The 16,508-nt window shown below is 35.3% G+C and overlaps 1 protein-coding gene across 2 annotated transcripts in view; it reads right to left on the reverse strand.

Moving 5' to 3' along the window:
- Positions 1 to 8,533, reverse strand: part of entpd4 (ectonucleoside triphosphate diphosphohydrolase 4) — a 61,589-nt gene extending 53,056 nt beyond the window's left edge. The window contains exon 1 of one of the 2 annotated variants that reach the window (XM_028799179.2): positions 8,266 to 8,533. The gene's annotated coding sequence lies outside the window, so the exon portion shown is untranslated. The remainder of the gene's footprint in view (positions 1 to 8,265) is intronic. The other variant, XM_028799178.2, reaches the window with a different exon arrangement.
- Between the last annotated feature and the right edge of the window lie 7,975 nt (positions 8,534 to 16,508).

Here is a 16,508-nt window from a genome sequence, read left to right on the forward strand (position 1 = left end):
AAGATTCAACAACAGTTTAGGTAGGCTCAGAGAGGCCGTAGTTCCATAAATACTAAATAAATAGTAAATACTGCTCTCTATAGCTCAGTATGACTTTTTATATAACTAAAGGCAAAGCTCTTCATTCATTTCTGCGGTAATCACAGATCATAATCTTGTGTATTATATGTATTTATATTATACACACATGCGTTTTATGATTTACATGTTTTTATGATTTAATGGATCCAAATTACATATATGTAATTTTTGAGTCTCTAACTGTCATTAAGTATAAATCATGGGGGTATTCTTTTTATAACATCCACAAGAACAGTATGTACTTCATTTTTGGCTGGACAACTTTTATTTTGTATTCAGTGCTCTTAACAGCTTCTGAAGTCCTTTTTTCTCTACAATATACAGTAGATAAGTATTTTATAGGGCCAGTGTCAGGGAAAAATCTGAAAGGACGGTGATATTGTAATGGAAAAGACACTGCTGCAACTATCCACTGAAACATTAGTTTTGGTTTCCATTCCAGTAAATTCTGAAGTAACATCTCACTATTATAATTTATCATTATAAAATTAGAGATTTTTATTTATTTAATTGATATTACATTATCCTACACTGCAATCAAAAAAGTAGTGTGGTTTATTTCACTTCCTCTAATTTACAATAATCTTAACAGATATCTGAGTCTGTTAAGTATTTATAAATGTTACTGCAAAATTAACTCATTCTATGTGGAGCATCCATAACTGCTGTAATTAGGAAGCTGAATAAACTTAATAAAAGAAAATACAAACTCAAAATGAATACAGTATAAAACAATCAATGATTCAGTGAGAATACAATTACTACTGTTAAACTTTTAGGTTTATTGTAATGTACACAAACAACTTTGAAATATGTGGGAATTTTGCCAATGGGACATCTGATGCACAAGTGACTACTTTGGGTAGCTAATGTGGTGGCTCATGTTAGCTAAAATGTTGTTAGTAAATTTAAGTTGGCAAATTGTATCAATGGTTCTCTAAGTGTGGTCTACTGACCACCCATGCTCCACCAGTGTTAGTCAAATGATACACAAGATCACAGTCATCATTGCAGAGCACAGTTACTTTATAAAGCAGTCTTGATATGTTAGCCAGTTATGCACTTTTACTTAAAATAATCCACTTTTTGACCGAAATTAGCACTAGTGAACGAATTACACCCATGAGGAACAATCTCACGCAACCATCATGAAGCACACCATACAACATTTTGCAGATGCTTAACTATAGTATTTCATTAACTTTGCCATGTGGAATGTGAACCAGGTTTACAACGAGCCAATAGGAATAATGAACAAGAATAAATGATAACATTATTATTGAACAATAAGAGCACAGGTGTCTGAGTGCACTATTGCCACTATCTTGCTTTACCTTATTTCTTTTAGTAAGCTGTACACTATGTTAATAGTAGTATATGGGCATGCTGTGCCATATAGTACAGTAGTAGATTTTACATCAGTGCTGTGCCTTCCTGCCATACTTCTGGTTGGTCCTTGTAATTGCCCCTCGTCCTCCATTCTCTTGCTCGACACTTTTAACTCAGTCACTACGAAGGTTTCTCTTTTAAAATCACCTAGATATCAGCATGAAAAACAATCCTTTAATTTAGTGTGGCTGTGTTGTGTGTACCACATCAGCCTCATCTGTCATGTCTGGTTAGTTGATATTATCTTTATGGCTAAGGGGTTATTATGGATCACTGGCTGAAATAACTGTGGTAATTACAATGAGGAATTATGCAAATAAGTGACTTTTGTTCATAGGTGGCCTGCTATATTTTAACTTTTAACAAATTCTTTCACAGTTTGAACCCATTTAAATACCACTGATGTACAGTACATTGACCTGTTTTTTTAGAATGGCTCAATACATTACTTACAGCTTGACAGCATTTTAATAAAAAAGGAACTGATTCTGCTTATTTTCATATTTTAATAAAAAAAATAAAAATCTATTATCCATTTTATTCTGTTATTGATAATACTAAATAAGTAACCTACAATATTGTGAAAAGGTAAAATATTCTGTAAATTTTGCAAAATGCAGCCAGTTGTTTTTAAAATACACCTACATTTCAGTTAGTGGGGAATAAATTGGCCCTTATGAAAATTAAAGACTAAAGAAAAAAGAAAAATGCAGTTGGTGGACAAGAGACAGGGTGTGTGATGCCGAATTGATGATTTGCAGTGCAGGGCCAGCTAGATAAAAGGTTGACAAGGCTGTAAAAGAACAACATTAAGAACAGAATAAACTACTCTCTCTCCTTTTTCCATCCTTTACAGTTAAAAAAATATACACTACAGCGGAGTAAATATTTTTTAATTACTCATCATTGCTTTAAAAAATGTTTAGCAAGCCAGCAGACACACAATGAATATGAAACTATATGATAGCTAAAATAACTGAAATGAACAATATAACTGAAATGAACAATACTGAAATTGAAAAGTTTCTTTAAAGAAGTGATTTTAAAACCTAGTTACAACAACAAATGAAAATCAGAAAAATATCTCTACTAAAAAAGGAGCCATGTTTTCACTGCTGCGTGTGTTTGTTATACATAGGAACTATATAATAAAAGACAAAGCAGACTCTTTTTTCTTTGGACACTGCACTCCTTTAATGTACAGTAGGTAATGATATCCTTTACATAATCTATTACTCTGTGATGGCCGTGCAATTTTTTTTTATGCTGTGGTGTGCTGGGCCGATAACATCACTTCAAGACAGGCCCACTGAATCAACAAACTAATTAAAAAGGCAGGCTCAGGTATGGGACACACTCTCGTCTCACTGGAGGTAGAACCAAAAGAGAGAATGAAAACAAAACTGAGTGCCATAATGAACAATACTGCACATTCTCTTTCTGACACACTAACACTGAGTACTTTCAGCCAATGCATTATTTGGCAGAAGTGTGTCAAAAAACAACACTGGGGCTCCTTCATACAAATGGCAATATGCCTGTATAATGCCTTACTGTGACTGTAACTGCCAAGTCAGAAATTTTCTTTTCAGTTTTCTTCAATTTTTAGTCATTCCGGTGTGTATTTGATTAGGGGTTGTTGTTGGTCATTTTATTATTGTTCATTTATTTATTTACAGTGGCATGCAAAAGTATTAAATCCCTTTGAAAGTCATTAGAATATTTTACAGAAAATGGTTTATTTTGACTTTGTAAAAGTATTGGTACAGCAATTTTTTAATCTACAGCCAGAATTCTGGCTGGGTTGTAGGGGATCAAATACTTATTTCACTCAATGACATACAAATCAATTTATACCTTTTACATAACATGTTTTTTTCCGAATTTTTGGTTGATATTCTGTCTCTGTCCATTAAAATGAAGCTACCATAAAAATTAGAGACTGTTCGTTTCTTTGTAAGTGAGCAAACTTACACATTCAGCAGGGGATCAAATACTTATTTCCCCCACTGTATTATCTGTTTTTAGCTGCCTATTAACTTTGAGATGAAAATTAAAATGGGTCAGTTCACTATCTAATCTGGTGTTTGTCATTAAGTTTCTATTTTAATGATATTTGGGAAAAATGGAAGAGGAAAAAGTGAAGGTCTTAGAATTGTTTATCTACTCCACTTCACAAATAATTTGGGTGATAGTCTCAAAAAGGAAAATCTAAAATAGAAGAATGACCTGACAATGGGACAATGAGCATACTAACAAACAATCACACTAGATAAAGTCCTTTATCGGCAAGAGTCAACTTTTAGTTAAGCAGCAGAGTTGGAACAAAAACCTGCAGCCGCTGTGGCCCTCTGAGACAGAACAGGAGAACCTGTGCTTCACTGGATAGTTGCTAAATATCATAACCAGATCTAAACATGACTGAACTGTTATATGAAGTTTTGGTGTGTAGACTGTAAAGAATATTTTCACCTACTTTATTCCTCAAAGGACTGGAGGTTTTTTTCATAAAGAATGGTGCAATATCACATTACAAACCTGTTCAGGACTTGCATAACAGCATTCCTGGAAGAACTAAAGTGTGCAGCATCAGAAATAATTGATCTGCAATGACCATAAACTATTAATTGGATTGATTCCAAATACAAATAATGTTTTACAATTCTTGCCAAGGTTTCCCTTATACTAGTAACAGTGCTGTGGGTGATTTCATGCTGTGCAAAAAAAGCACACACACACACACACGCACACACGCACGCACACAAATATGTGGATTTCCAGCACCAACTGACAAGGCATCACATGTCTGCTTTTGGTGACAAGGAAGGTTTATGATGTGCTCAGTAAGTTGTTCACTGTGTTACTGGTAGTATATTCCATTTGAATGCAGCACCATATACTTTAGTAAAAACTTCTGGTTCTATTTCCTGATCACATGTTGTGAGCACCTCGTCTTTCTCTCTTCTTCAACACTTCTTCAAATTCAGCCCTCTCGAGTCCAGATTTTATCATTTACAACTAAGGTCTCCTTTTAAAAATCATCTTACTATCAGCCTGGAAAGACTATGTCTGGAAATTGCAATTCTTTAATTTCATTCGACCAGTACATGCTACATCAGTGTGGTCATGCTGTCTGTTCTTATACTTCATTCATGGTAGAGGAGTTATTACTGATCATTTGCAACACAGGAATAGAATTTAAACTTTTCAAATAAATACCTTTATTAAAAATTAAATGTGATGAGTGCAGCATACAGTCTCTAAAAAAAAAAAAATGATGGATGGCTATAACTGGTCCACTCTATCTTTAACTTTAGCAATTTGGTCCTTGGTCTGAAACACTTTAAGCACCATACACTTAAATATAACATGATCTGTTTTGCTCTTATTAATATATTGCTTATTTTTAGACTTTTTAAAATAAAAATAGGAAGAAAATTGAGTCTATGCACTATTTAACTCATAATGCTTATGTTTTGACATTTTAATAAAAATCTATACATTGCTTAATTTTTACTGGAATTGAGGAGACTAAATAAGTCACTTTGTTGTTTGTATTTTGCAAAATGGACCTCTTTGTTTATAAAATACCCTAGGTTTCAGTCAGTGGAGGCAAAAATTGTCCAAAAAAAATAATTTACTACTTGGGAAATTAATTTCTGTTAATTTATCTGTCCTTCATTTACCTCTTTATTGCAAAAATTACAAATACAACCAAAACCATTTAACAGAAAAAAAAATCAACCAGACTGCTCCCACCCTCATATAAAAATGACTTTGCAAAGAGGAGGGTGGTATATTTATATTTGTGAGAATTTATTATTTATATGTTCTGAAATCTTCACCTATTCAAACCATTTATGTATACATGAACCACAAACATACATGGACTTTAATTTTACATTGTAGTGTCAATCCTTTTCAGACACAACAAAAATGTAAAATTAGAATTTCACATATGCTGCCTTGAGCCCTGTGTTGGCTGGGATTGGCTCCAGCAGACCCCCGTGACCCTGTGTTAGGCTATAACGGGTTTGACAATAACTGACTGACTATTTTTTCTTTGTAATAATAAGTTCAGCATATAACATTTTCTATACTGCGTTTTTAAATCTATGTTTAAGCAGCCATTGTCAATAATAATTTAAAGAAGAACAATTAGTCTTTCAAGGCACACGAAAAAGTATTTTAGAAAACCTGATTTTACTTATTCTGCGGTGGGTTGGCACCCTGCCCAGGATTGGTTCCTGCCTTGTGCCCTGTGTTGGCTGGAATTGGCTCCAGCAGACCCCCGTGACCCTGTGTTCGGATTCAGCGGGTTGGAAAATGGATGGATGGATGGATTTTACTTATTTGTCATTTGCCACATACTGTATGTGGCCTTTAGCTATTCATGCCACTTAACTTGATATACCTCTCTCATTAAAATAATTATATTGATATTTAAATCCTACACATTTGTGATTAATTTGGGGTTTGACATAATAATAATAATAATAATAATTCATTACATTTATATAGCGCTTTTCTCAGTACTATAATGATATCAAAAAGAAACTGCTTTATTGTATAAACCATTTATATAACATTAGGACTTATTTTATGATTTAAAAATGGCTGGAGTGAAGTAAGAAATTCACAGGTATACGTAAGGGCCAAGCATTAAGTACACAAAATTAATCATTTTAGTTATTCAATAGCAATTAGTTATGAAGACATACAAGAGTTAAAAAGCAGTCATGTTTACAATAGTGTGACATAATACTATATTTATATGACAACTGCAATTTTTTTGCATTTCATTCTATACATTATGTGTTAAAAAAAATCGGCTTTCTAGCATGATGCTTAATGAGCCCATTATTTTAACTCTTGACAAAGAAAAATAAAGCAGCCTGTAACTAATATTTGTTTCAAAAGATATAAACATCAAGTTTTATTGTTATTTATACATAATACAATTTAGTTCTTACTTGTATGACTTCTCTGAACAGTAACAATAATGTGATACCACCAAGAGACACACACACACACAAATGTAGAGTACAATGCATTTTTAAGAAAAAGTTAACACACACATACCAAGCATCGGTAATTCGTTATTTGGGGGAAGTTCATGAAACATTTAATGAACAATAATGAAATTAGTCTTTTTTTTTTTTTTTTTTTTTTAAACACCAGATATCTGCCTTTGCTATACATATAAATACACATGCATATATAAAATCCACAGTGCTTTTCAGTTACAATGTTTGTTGTTATGATTGACTGTTCAGAAACGTTATGATGAGTGGACAGAAATTAACACAGTATTTATTGGTGCGACTGCTGCAGGTTGGCGAAGGTCTTTAATAATACTATTTTCCTTTCATTTCATAGACAGCAAGTCTTAAAGTTTATATGTCCTGGCAGCTGGGTGCCACTATACTGGTAATATTCTGTGCCACATTAAGTCAAAAGTATGTCACTAAAATAACAGATGGCCTTTGAAAATTATAAATTATTTCAAAAAGACAATGTTTTGTTTTAATTGAAATGAGACGTATGTGCAGAATGAGAACAATGACAACAGGTAACCATTTTATTTCACAGGCATCCTTGATGTCTCTTTATAAATGTTTCACTTTCAAACTTGTTCTGCTTCCAAGAATTACTGATAATTCAGCAATTTTAATTACAGGTGACAAGTATATTCAAACCTGTAATTAGTGCATTAAAGGTCACATGTATTCCATTTTGGCACCTTTCTACTTATAATAGTACACGTGGCATAAACTCTGGATGGAGTGAAATCTCTGAGATGTGTTTACTTTTCCATCAAATATCTTGCATAGCAGTACTGAAATGGCAACAGATAGTACTTTCTGTTTGACGTCTCCTCTAATGATTAAATACTACTATGCTTTGGTAATTCAGTGTGATAAATCTTATTACTTGCTGCTTACTTTCTCATGACAACTCCCACCAAAAATAAATAATAAATTAATTTTGCTTTTTTTTTTTTTTTTTGATTTCCTCTTTTCAAGTCGGAAGGTTAGGTTATGTAATATTAATAACAGTAAAGTACTGATGTTACAGAGTTGTGTTTTTTCAATTATTAGCTTTGCTACCACGAGTCTGGCCTGAGTTGCATCTCTGTATTTTGTCTGTATGATTCAATGTGTCCAACACTTATCCCACACTTTGGCTCCTGTCTTGCTCTTGCTGCAAATAGGATTGGCCCTCGTCACCTACGATCCTGTATTTGAACACGTAGATCTGGAGGACAAACTCACTGGTGTATTATCAAAGTATAACATTTAATTTAATACTGTTAATCCAATCGTAAAATCGGTTTAAATTATGTCTATTTTTCTTCCAAAATATCTATAATTTCATGATTGACATGTATCAATTAACACACACATGACTTAGATAATGCTGCATTTGTATTTTTAAGAGAAATGGAATTGATTCCTCTCAAAAACCAATCGTGCAAGGGTTAACCCGTTCACAATTCCACAACGTTTCATTGAAAGAACATGCAAATCAACAACTACATTACATCTGCGTATATGTGCGATCTCTGCTCTCTTTAGCATTACTAAATGTTCACAAATTATAATTACTACAGGGGTGGGTATACGCAGTCAGAAAAGCCCTTGCGTTGAAACTCAACACGATGGCAGAGACAGCAACAGTGGTTCACTACGGTGACCTACGCAAGACAGTACATCGAAATCAGTATGAAGACATGCTACGCTTTCACCTCAGGCAAGGATGTTCAAGGAAGTACCGCGTAAAGTATTTACTTACCCACACGCCTTTAAAGACGTCTAACATAACCACTGAAAAAACTCTACATGTCGCAAAGTCCGATGCTGATGTGTCACAGCTTCTTCTATACGGCCTGCACAGTCTCAGGTGCTTCAAAATGTCAAGTTTCCTCCTGTGCAACCTATCTTGACACGCACGATATTACGACTCAGTCAGTACCTCTAATTACCAATAGAATGAATGTGCCGGTTGCCGTTTCTTACTGTCAAGGAAACTGGTGCCATGTTGGCTCTGTCGCATTAAGAACCCCGCCCGAGGAAACGGTAATCCCCAATCTTAACAGAAGCGTCACTTGAGCCAAAATGGCATCAAAGTTAAAACAGTTTCACAGCCGTGAACATACAGCCAGTGCGCGCGCGCGCGCGCGCACTTCCGTCCAATGTACAGTTAGGTGAGTCTGAAGAAATAAATTATTGAAGTCATTCAGAAGCTGGGAGCGCGCAGTTTTTTTTATCCGAAGAGAGAAAAGATATACATATAAATTCCAAATTTTACAAGAAAATACAGAGTAAGTTATTTTTTTCAATAATAACATATGATTATTTTTCATATGTTTTGTATTTTCATTATATTTGCAGCCACGCATTTTAAGTATAAATTAAGACATAGAAAACAATCATTAGTCTTGTATCTGCAATTATGAACGTAGAAAAGCCACTTGATGTACTTAACAGAAATATACAGAATTATTTTTAAAACACAATTTTTCTAACTATGCAGCTGCCCCATTGATCCTGTGCCCTAGGTTCAAATCCTACGTCCACTCACCGCCTGTGGTTTGTCTGCAAGTTCTGTTCGAGTCTGTGTGGACTTTCCTCCCACATCCTCAAAAGAATAAAAACTGATCTGTGTGTGTGTGTGTGTGTGTGTGTGTGCGCGCCCAGGGGCTATGAGAGCCAATGCCAGGCCCTGGAAAGAGATTTTTACTGGGTCCCCTCAATAAATAAATCAAAAAAGCAATTATTTTTATACTGTCATGTTTTATTAATATCAAAAGAACAGATAATCAGTACTACACTAAAGAATCAAACTAAAAGTTACTAACAAAATATTTATATTAATAATAGCAATGTTGCTTTCAAGGTACAGTAATTGAATATTGCGTATTCATTCATACTGAAGGCAAATACATCTCAACTCTCTCCGCACATACTTGAGAGAAGTAATGTAAACCTCATGTGCACCGACCAGCTCTTTGAGTTTGCATAGAATCGAAACATGAACACCTGCTGCATTTTTTTTAAAAAAGCAGAAATTTTCCTAAAATTAAGAACAATATATTGGGGCCTAGGAATCACAGTCCCAGGGAATTCTGCTGGATCTACCAATGCCTTCTGAAAACCTGAATTAGGCCCCCACGTAGTCTTCTCTGCCCAAGATTAAACAAATTCATTTAGGAATCTGTCTGAATATGATAGGTCTTTAAGTCCTGGAATCCATCTGGATGCACTCCTCTGCACAGCTTCAGGTACTGCTGTCTCTCTCTTGTACCGTGGTGACCAGAATTGCACACAATACTCCAGACGCGGTTTCACTAGTGCATTATACTGTATAGTCGGAACATAGCGTCTCTTGATTCATATTCAGGTATCAATGATTTAATCTTGCATTTTATTTGCCTTTTTAATCGCTTATGCACATTGCTTAAATGATTAAAATGTTGCTTCAGAGGTTGCTTCCTTTAGGGCCATGTCTTCCATCTTATATTTATAAATTCATGTTTGCACTTTTCTACACTAAACATTTTCCAAGTGTTTGCCCAGTTCTGAAGCTTTGGAATTGTTTTTGCTCACTCCTCAGTGTCTTGACATTCCTACAATTTTATTATCATCTGCAAATTCCACAAGTTTACTAACTACACTGAAATCTATGTGACTAATATAAATCAGAAAAGATAACAGTCTCAAAACAGACCCCTGAGCTACCCCATGCGGAGAATTCTCCTCTTATTTATACTCTGCTAGCTAAGAAACTTGAGATCCAGTTTTTTGGGTTACCTCTTATGCCTACAGCTTCTCATTTCAAAATGAATCTTCAGTGTGAATAATAACCTATCCTGGTAGCACTGGGTACAAGGCAAATAACAATTTTCCAAAGATATTTATAGTATATGAAAATTATATATTGTGGCAGACGGCCAGGGCCCTTGCCCGGCTGGGACACCCCTGTGATGGAAGTACCAGGGGAGAGGGCATATTCTGGGCAATACATCTCCTGGAATACTAGAGGACAACCCCCCCTGGCTCACCCCTGCTGAGGCCCTTGGCCACTGCCAGGGGGCACCTGGACAGTTTCTGAGCCCTGGGTTGCAGCACTTCCGCCACACTTGGAAGTGCTTCCGGAAGAAGATCTGGGAGCACCTTGGGCACTTCCAGGTGCCCTATAAAAGGGGCTGCCTCACTCCTTTCGAGGAGCCAGAGTCGGGAAGAGGTAGACGAAGCTTGCTGGAAGAGGAGTGGAGGCAGCAGAGAAAGGAGAAAAGGAAGGAAGAAAAGGACTGTACTATTGCTTGTGTACTGTGCTTTATAGTGGGGAGCGAAGGAAAAATGCTGCCCCACTTGAAATAAAGGTGTGTACTGGACTTGAACTTGTGTCTGCCCATTTGTGTCGGGTTAGGGCGGCTGTACACACACACACACACATATATATATATATATATATATATATATATATATATATATATATATATATATATATATATATACTGTGACAAATAGAGGCAATGTTGACCCCTACAGCCCTCAGACCAGACGTCAGACACCAGATAAAAGTCTAATATTAATATTTATTTGAACAAATACGTGCACAAAGCACCCTCCTCTCCACAATACTCATAAATAATAAACCACTAATCAATAACACTCCACCACTGCCAGACGCTTAGCCACCCTGCCTCCCAACTCAGCTTGCCGTCTGGGATTTCCCATGGTCCTTTTATAGTCCCTGACCCAGAAGTGTTTCCAATCCCTCAGTCCATGTGATCTCCTATCACTTCCGGGTCAGATAAAAATCCTCCTTTTCATCCTTGTCGCCTTGCCTATGACATACTTCCAGGTTATAGGGCATGTAGAATTCCCTGAGCCTCCCTAAAGCATCTCCAGGAGGTACCCAGGGTATCCAGCAGAGCTGGTTGTAAAAACTACAAGGTCCATGAGGCCCTGCTGGAATTCGGGGAACCTCTATGCCGCAGGGAGAGCTCCATCTGGCGGCCTGAGGGTGTTGGCCGGGATGACAGGCCGGCCATCCCTCACATATATATATATATATATATATATATATATATATATATATATATATATATATATATATATATATATATATATATACACATACATACATACATTATTAAGGTCATCCTTGATTATTTAAAACAGATTATAAAGCTAATGGGGCAGCACGGTGGCTCAGTGGTAGCACTGCTGCCTCGCAGTAAGGGGACCTGGATTCGCTTCCAGAGTCCTCCCTGCATGGAGTTTGCATGTTCTCCCCATGTCTGTGTGGGTTTCCTCTAGGTGCTCCAGTTTTCTCCCACAGACCAAAGACATGCAGGTTAGGTGCATTGGCGATCCTAAATTGTCCCTAGTGTATGCTTGGTGTGTGCCCTGCAGTGGGTTGGCACCCTGCCTGGGGATTTGTTCCTGCCTTGTGCCCTGTGTTGGCTGGGATTGGTTCCAGCAGACCCCCGTGACCCTGTGTTAGGATATAGCGGGTTGGACAATGACGGACTGATTGTAAAGCTAATCAATTCATCAATCCAATTTCTGCAATTTTTGAACCCATAAGTCCTAAGGCAGGATTTAACTCTGAAATAGGGACTTCAGAAAATGGATGATTGAATGTTATAATTTTTTTCTTTAGCATTTGTGGTTGACTTGGCATTGCTGCCTGTTCATAGTCTTTGAGCTGCAAAGCAGAGCAATACGGCCACCTACAAATGTGTATAACAGCAGTCACAGATAATATGAGACATCATTTAAACTGCACCACTACTTAAGAAAGGACTGTAAGATATTACAATGCTTAACTATTAAGAGTCAGAATGATTTCATTCAGGCAGCATTTGTTGATTTAGCTTATTGAAATATGATTGTATTCCAGTATAATGTACCATTGTTTAAAATCCTGCTAGTAGTCTCCCTCTGTGGTAGATATGTTCTCTGTTGTCAGGTGTTATATGCTTTTAGTGGAGTTGTATAAAACAAATTAAGTTCAGTGTAAGTGGTGGTGATGAATGTCCCCTTCAAGTCCAGAGGGATTGTGTATGCAAAAGGTTGTGAAGTCATTCTCTTCCCAGGGTTTTGCAAGGGAGGCTGTTGTGAATTTGAATAATAGTGGAGAAATGTTGAGAAGGGTCTTTGTTTACAGAGATTCCTAATGTGGATTTGCTGAGGTTTGAAGCTCATAGAGAGAGAGATTAATTCTTTACCAACATACTATTTTCCCAACAGAAGCATATTATGGAATGCAGACTTCAAAAGTGTGTTTTCCTAAGCAAATTTTATTCCTGGCATTTGTTGAATATGCATTTTGAATTGTAATTTGAGTATGTAAAACATGCCATATCAGAGCTAAGTACATTTTATTACATTAATTTATCAACAACTTTCTTTTTTCACTTAAGGATTGTTCCATTAAATGCCTGTATAAGCTCCAGTCTACTACAACTCTGAAGTAGATTAGGAATGTATGGATGGATAAATTATATAAACTACAAAATCTGATGTGAATGTTTAGGATGATTCCTGGTAAAGTACTGATTATTTGTAGGAATATTTTTGAATTTTACAAATGCATGAGATGTGGAGACACTGACGTCTTCAAAGAAATAAAAATAAAATGAAACTATTGTGTGGCTCTCAGTGCAAAACTGTGCAGGTAGATGAAAATGATAAAATACGAAAGTAAATAAAAAAATATAAGGCAAGCAATTTGGACACACACAGTGCAGCACTCTACTGCAATTCTAGTTGAAGTCAAGATCAAATGACCATCTATTCTCCACTTTAGGACTGCACCATTGTTGAACAATACACCATAATGAAATTTCTTTGGGCAGAGGGAGTGAAACCTGCTGAAATTCACCGAAGGATGTTGGCTCAGTACATACTGTAAGTAAAAATAGCAGTACTCAATGAAACGATTATGAATGGGTAGAAAGGTTTAAAGTGGGAAGAACAGTATAACCGACAAAGGTCGATCTGTTCGACTATCAACATCAAGCACACAGGCCCACATCAGCATGACAGTTGTCTTTATCAAAGAAGACTGATTGATTACGTTGTCCGCTGTTGCTGCACATTTGGATGTCAGCTATGGATCTACACATACCATAGTGCATGATGATTGGGGTACCATAAAATTGCCTTTATTTTTTAATTTAACTTTGTACTGTAATTATCCAAACTATTATATGATTCATATTATTGAAATTTAATATTTTTCATAAAACTTCTAACATCATGGATGACATAGTGGTGCCATGAAAAGTGTTGCTGCTTCTTAGCACGTGGATCATGATTCTAATTCTTGCTGGGATGTACCATTTCGAAGTGGTATTTTCTCTCAATGGTAAGATATGCTTACTCAAGACTAGCTGTGCTGTTCATCCATCCATCCATCCATTATCCAACCCACTATATCCTAACTACAGGGTCACGGGGGTCTGCTGGAGCCAATCCCAGCCAACACAGGGCGCAAGGCAGGAAACAAACCCTGGGCAGGGCACCAGCCCACCGCAGGTGCTGTTCATCTAAGGTGAATTGAAATCTAAATTAACCAACGTAAACCTCAGCATTAACGTTTGCAATGCACAATGCAACATGCATATGTCTCTGTTATATGCCATTTGGTATGGATTTGTAAAAGCAGTGTTAATGTTTATGGTGCACTATCTATTGGAATGACAAATGCAATGCATTTTATTATTAAATATGTTTATGACACACCATCTTTTGGAATGACAGAGACATAGTAACCAAGAGGGCACACAGACAGACAGACACATACACACTTATCTTTTTATTAAGGTGGATACTTTGGCTTCCTTCCTAATCAGATATGTGCCATCAAGTCAAATGGCAACTCTAAATGGGTACAGTGTGTGGGTAAATGTGTTCTGCAGTTAACTGGCATCTTTTCTCAGACTACGGTACAGGTCTAGCTCAGTAAGAACGTGTACTGGAAAATTAAGGCAAAGAAAATATATTTTTTCATTTCTTTAGAGTACTGTTTGTTATATGCAGCAGGAATAAATCATTAACATTTTAACCTAAAAATAAGCCTTAAAATTATACAACTGACTTATTTATTTTCAATTACCACAAAAAACACTGAAGTTTTTTTTTTTTTAAAAAAAGGAGCTCTTTATTAATTAAACACCTGATTAAATTAAATTATGTAAGCACCAAATCCAGGAAAGTTTAAATACCAATTTTAAACAATCACTTTCCAATATAACATAATAAATACATTTATTTAAATAAATTGCTAGTCTTCAAGTAGGCCATTTTGCTATTTCACTGCAAACCAACAGCCACTCAGATCACCTGAGCTGCATTTCACTATATACCAGTGTATGTACATGTGACAAATAAATAAAATCTCTAATAATCACAACAAAGGCTAATGCAAACCTTTAAGTATGCTAGCCCTAGCTTTTTCATTTTTGACATTTTAAATTTTAATTATAACATAATGCAAAGATATCAGATGTTTGGTTAAAAAGTTGTTGCAGAAAATCCTACAAAGTAAGCAAAATAAAACTAACATTGTACTTCAGTACAAATGTCACATACATCAATATTATCATTATAAACATATTACCAAAGGTATTTTATTCTCTGTACATCATATTCTGAAGAGCAAACTAAAATAAGTGTTAAATAAAATATTAAAGAAAACTAACTACCTTGACTTATAATATTTACTTAAAAATCATCTTTTATATCAGTTTAAAATATTTGTTTTAACCTGTTATTGTATTTAAAAGTGAAAGCCATCTTTTAAGATCCAGAAAACAGCTAAACAGAGTCTTTGGTTTAAAAAACATAAATACACAATATAAAAAGCTCTTAAAAATCATATACATTTCCTTCATGTTGTAGAACAAGTGGAATGGTAGCAGCCATTTTGCTTAAATTTTAAGATAGTCATTTTCTGTCTTTTTGTAAGATTCCAATTATATCCATGTTTGCATCTTCTCTGGACCTTATTTACATTTTGTCTTCTGTTCTCTTGGAACACATTACACCCAAGACCCAAGTCACTGTAAACTGTGTACTGTAATCTTAGATGCCTTCTACTATTCTCATTAACATCCTAAATTCCCACACTCAATACTCTGCAGCTCACCAAGGTCCTCAGTCATGTCATTTGACTGCTTTGGATGAAGAGTAGCAGACCTTGTTGATGTCTGTGATGACACACTATGCTTCTTTTTCTTTTCTTTCATTTGACCTTCACGTCCCATACCTCCTGCTCATGTATTCTCACTTCCCATACCTCCTGCTCATGTATTCTCACTGAAAGTATTGGATAGAGTTGCAGTTATAATTCTACCATGCAAAATTCTATGGAAAGAATTTTGACTCAATTTCCCAAGCAAATTAATTAGTAGTATAAAATGTAGTTAATTGTGCATAAAGTATAACTTACTTGATGTGGCCATATTTGAGCAAGATGGTAGAAAACGTAACCAGTAATCATGCCATCAGACCAAAGAAGCGTACTAATGCATTTAATGAAATATCTTTGATTTATAGGATTATGATAAATGAATTGTATACTATTGCGTGATTGTGTTTTAAAGAAGTGATTTTGATATATCTGATTATGGTAAATGAATCGTACACAGATCCTGCATGATTTTTAACCCCTAATTATAGTACAATATATTTTGACTACTACACCAAATATAGCTAAGTATGTGTAATATTACTGTAGCTTCACTTGCAAATAAATTAACAAAATCTTAAAAACATTAAAATAACACTTTCTTAAACCCTGGACTGAATGGTCACCTCTCATTTTTCAAATTTCTGTTATTTTCTTTTAATCGCAACTGACATTTAAAATTATGCATTAAAATTAAACCTATTATTTTCAGTATTTCATTATATTACATTATTTTTTCTGGTGGTTTTCTATAATCTTCAAACCATCAGTGAATGTTTCAGTCATTTGTAATCTGTCTTTTTTCCTTGAAAACTTCATTATCTGACAAT

This window comes from Erpetoichthys calabaricus, chromosome 1 (assembly GCF_900747795.2).
Source record: "Erpetoichthys calabaricus chromosome 1, fErpCal1.3, whole genome shotgun sequence".
NCBI classification, from domain to species: Eukaryota; Metazoa; Chordata; class Cladistia; order Polypteriformes; family Polypteridae; genus Erpetoichthys; species Erpetoichthys calabaricus.